Raw genomic sequence first — 5,094 nt, forward strand, 5'->3', positions numbered from 1 at the left:
ATGGGTGTCGTAGAACAATTTTAAGTTCGTCTAATGATTCTACATCCGATTCTGGATAGTGGTTTTTCGACCACTTTTCAACATTTTGTGACACCCCGAACCTAGGGGCAGCTCCCTAGCTTTTTTCAAAAATGTGCACCGAACGGGCCAGAGAGCTCGAGTAGTCGAAAATTTTTTTTTTGCTAAAACCCCTCAAAACGTGTCAGGAACGCACCCTAGATGATGAAAAGTGCAACCAGAATGTCAATCGACAACATGCCCGGGGGTACAAATTTGCTCTACGCGTCCCTAGGTAGGGTACTTTTTCATACAAACATCAACGTGTACGGTGCACAAAGTGCGCGGAACAAAAATTGCTCGGTCAGACCTGGTACGGGCCATAACTCGAATACTAAACGTCGCAGATGGGTGTCGTAGAACAATTTTAAGTTCGTCTAATGATTCTACATCCGATTCTGGATAGTGGTTTTTCAACCACTTTTCAACATTTTGTGACACCCCGAACCTAGGGGCAGCTCCCTAGCTTTTTTCAAAAATGTGCACCGAACGGGCCAGAGAGCTCGAGTAGTCGAAAATTTTTTTTTTGCTAAAACCCCTCAAAACGTGTCAGGAACGCACCCTAGATGATGAAAAGTGCAACCAGAATGTCAATCGACAACATGCCCGGGGGTACAAATTTGCTATACGCGTCCCTAGGTAGGGTACTTTTTCATACAAACATCAACGTGTACGGTGCACAAAGTGCGCGGAACAAAAATTGCTCGGTCAGACCTGGTACGGGCCATAACTCGAATACTAAACGTCGCAGATGGGTGTCGTAGAACAATTTTAAGTTCGTCTAATGATTCTACATCCGATTCTGGATAGTGGTTTTTCGACCACTTTTCAACATTTTGTGACACCCCGAACCTAGGGGCAGCTCCCTAGCTTTTTTCAAAAATGTGCACCGAACGGGCCAGAGAGCTCGAGTAGTCGAAAATTTTTTTTTTGCTAAAACCCCTCAAAACGTGTCAGGAACGCACCCTAGATGATGAAAAGTGCAACCAGAATGTCAATCGACAACATGCCCGGGGGTACAAATTTGCTCTACGCGTCCCTAGGTAGGGTACTTTTTCATACAAACATCAACGTGTACGGTGCACAAAGTGCGCGGAACAAAAATTGCTCGGTCAGACCTGGTACGGGCCATAACTCGAATACTAAACGTCGCAGATGGGTGTCGTAGAACAATTTTAAGTTCGTCTAATGATTCTACATCCGATTCTGGATAGTGGTTTTTCGACCACTTTTCAACATTTTGTGACACCCCGAACCTAGGGGCAGCTCCCTAGCTTTTTTCAAAAATGTGCACCGAACGGGCCAGAGAGCTCGAGTAGTCGAAAATTTTTTTTTTGCTAAAACCCCTCAAAACGTGTCAGGAACGCACCCTAGATGATGAAAAGTGCAACCAGAATGTCAATCGACAACATGCCCGGGGGTACAAATTTGCTATACGCGTCCCTAGGTAGGGTACTTTTTCATACAAACATCAACGTGTACGGTGCACAAAGTGCGCGGAACAAAAATTGCTCGGTCAGACCTACAAAGTGTTATATATCTCGAATACTAAACGTCGCAGATGGGTGTCGTAGAACAATTTTAAGTTCGTCTAACGATTCTACATCCGATTCTGGATAGTGGTTTTTCGACCACTTTTCAACATTTTGTGACACCCCGAACCTAGGGGCAGCTCCCTAGCTTTTTTCAAAAATGTGCACCGAACGGGCCAGAGAGCTCGAGTAGTCGAAAATTTTTTTTTGCTAAAACCCCTCAAAACGTGTCAGGAACGCACCCTAGATGATGAAAAGTGCAACCAGAATGTCAATCGACAACATGCCCGGGGGTACAAATTTGCTATACGCGTCCCTAGGTAGGGTACTTTTTCATACAAACATCAACGTGTACGGTGCACAAAGTGCGCGGAACAAAAATTGCTCGGTCAGACCTAGGACGGGCCATAACTCGAATACTAAACGTCGCAGATGGGTGTCGTAGAACAATTTTAAGTTCGTCTAATGATTCTACATCCGATTCTGGATAGTGGTTTTTCGACCACTTTTCAACATTTTGTGACACCCCGAACCTAGGGGCAGCTCCCTAGCTTTTTTCAAAAATGTGCACCGAACGGGCCAGAGAGCTCGAGTAGTCGAAAATTTTTTTTTTGCTAAAACCCCTCAAAACGTGTCAGGAACGCACCCTAGATGATGAAAAGTGCAACCAGAATGTCAATCGACAACATGCCCGGGGGTACAAATTTGCTATACGCGTCCCTAGGTAGGGTACTTTTTCATACAAACATCAACGTGTACGGTGCACAAAGTGCGCGGAACAAAAATTGCTCGGTCAGACCTGGTACGGGCCATAACTCGAATACTAAACGTCGCAGATGGGTGTCGTAGAACAATTTTAAGTTCGTCTAATGATTCTACATCCGATTCTGGATAGTGGTTTTTCGACCACTTTTCAACATTTTGTGACACCCCGAACCTAGGGGCAGCTCCCTAGCTTTTTTCAAAAATGTGCACCGAACGGGCCAGAGAGCTCGAGTAGTCGAAAATTTTTTTTTTTGCTAAAACCCCTCAAAACGTGTCAGGAACGCACCCTAGATGATGAAAAGTGCAACCAGAATGTCAATCGACAACATGCCCGGGGGTACAAATTTGCTATACGCGTCCCTAGGTAGGGTACTTTTTCATACAAACATCAACGTGTACGGTGCACAAAGTGCGCGGAACAAAAATTGCTCGGTCAGACCTGGTACGGGCCATAACTCGAATACTAAACGTCGCAGATGGGTGTCGTAGAACAATTTTAAGTTCGTCTAATGATTCTACATCCGATTCTGGATAGTGGTTTTTCGACCACTTTTCAACATTTTGTGACACCCCGAACCTAGGGGCAGCTCCCTAGCTTTTTTCAAAAATGTGCACCGAACGGGCCAGAGAGCTCGAGTAGTCGAAATTTTTTTTTTTGCTAAAACCCCTCAAAACGTGTCAGGAACGCACCCTAGATGATGAAAAGTGCAACCAGAATGTCAATCGACAACATGCCCGGGGGTACAAATTTGCTATACGCGTCCCTAGGTAGGGTACTTTTTCATACAAACATCAACGTGTACGGTGCACAAAGTGCGCGGAACAAAAATTGCTCGGTCAGACCTGGTACGGGCCATAACTCGAATACTAAACGTCGCAGATGGGTGTCGTAGAACAATTTTAAGTTCGTCTAATGATTCTACATCCGATTCTGGATAGTGGTTTTTCGACCACTTTTCAACATTTTGTGACACCCCGAACCTAGGGGCAGCTCCCTAGCTTTTTTCAAAAATGTGCACCGAACGGGCCAGAGAGCTCGAGTAGTCGAAAATTTTTTTTTTTGCTAAAACCCCTCAAAACGTGTCAGGAACGCACCCTAGATGATGAAAAGTGCAACCAGAATGTCAATCGACAACATGCCCGGGGGTACAAATTTGCTATACGCGTCCCTAGGTAGGGTACTTTTTCATACAAACATCAACGTGTACGGTGCACAAAGTGCGCGGAACAAAAATTGCTCGGTCAGACCTGGTACGGGCCATAACTCGAATACTAAACGTCGCAGATGGGTGTCGTAGAACAATTTTAAGTTCGTCTAATGATTCTACATCCGATTCTGGATAGTGGTTTTTCGACCACTTTTCAACATTTTGTGACACCCCGAACCTAGGGGCAGCTCCCTAGCTTTTTTCAAAAATGTGCACCGAACGGGCCAGAGAGCTCGAGTAGTCGAAATTTTTTTTTTTGCTTAAACCCCTCAAAACGTGTAGAAAACTGATTTTAGATGATAAAAAGTGCAACCAGAACGTCAAACGACAACTTTGTTGGGGGTACCCTTTTTACTCTACGGGCCACTAGCTTAGGCGCGCCAACAGCGCTTTCCTCTCGGGTTCCCATTTTTTGCCCTCCTGGGATTATGATCATTTACTCATTGCCTACTATAGGGAAGGTACCTTGCTTCGAGGTCAAAAATGAAGATTTCACCAAATCGTAGTTTTAACCTCTATTTAGTCGTAGGAGCATGGTTTGCAGTGTCCGTGGGTCATATAAGCCCCCGTTTGGGTCATACGTCCCCTCCCCGATGAAAATCGTCATATGACTATAGGCCGAACTTATGAAGCAAAAGTGGTGTCTGGTGGGTTCTGCCGATGATCTTAACCTATGATTTTGAGTTTCCACTCTTTCAAAACGTTTCCTGGAGCAGTACATCACGGGTCTACGGACCCAAAGACTTCGTTGCGATGGTTTCAAGCATAAAAGTTGTAACAGTTAAGGGTTTTTAATACGCGTATATTAAATCATTGCTTGAAACTAAGCTTCGTTGTCTTTAAACTCTGCAAGACCAATCGAACTTCTTAGGGAAACTCGAAGCATTCACGCTAAGCTGGTGGTGCAGGGCACATAGCGTGATGAAACCGGGTTTCCCTACCAAATGTGGCATATTTTTTCCCTGAGAGCGAAGCTCAGACCCACGTAGGGGAGAGCGAAGTGGAACTTAAATGTTCAATGCAGCAAATGTTCGCCATGCGGATAAACAAGTTGGAATAGTTCAATGTAGTGTAATGCAAACACGAATCGCAAATAACGATACGGGACCCAGAAGCAATTCTGCGGATCCCTCGGGGAGTGGTGAGTTGATATAAATTAGAGGTGAAAGTCCAAGTTGTTCGGGCTCCGGCTCGGCAGCCGATACGAGGTTCCTGTTGAGCTTGTTTGTACATCGCGCAGAGGCGCCGTTCGGTTCTAGCAATGATTCCCGCCACCATGTTCCATGCGTGCAGAGATCCGTTAGAGCTCGTTCAATGTGTCCCGCCGTGATTACGAAAAAGTCCAACAGTTGACTTAGTTGGGTGTGCGTCAAGTAATCGCGCAGAGATGCCGATCGGTTCCTAGCAATGTTTCCCGTCACAAGGTGGTATTGGCACCTGTGCAGAGTGGCCGTTAGCAATGTCTCCCGTATCACGGTGGTGTACCATCACTAGTGCAGAGTGACCGCTAGCAATGTCTCCCGTCACAAGGT

The sequence above is a fragment of the Anopheles gambiae genome (genome assembly GCF_943734735.2).
Source record: "Anopheles gambiae chromosome X unlocalized genomic scaffold, idAnoGambNW_F1_1 X_unloc_84, whole genome shotgun sequence".
Taxonomy (NCBI): Eukaryota; Metazoa; Arthropoda; class Insecta; order Diptera; family Culicidae; genus Anopheles; species Anopheles gambiae.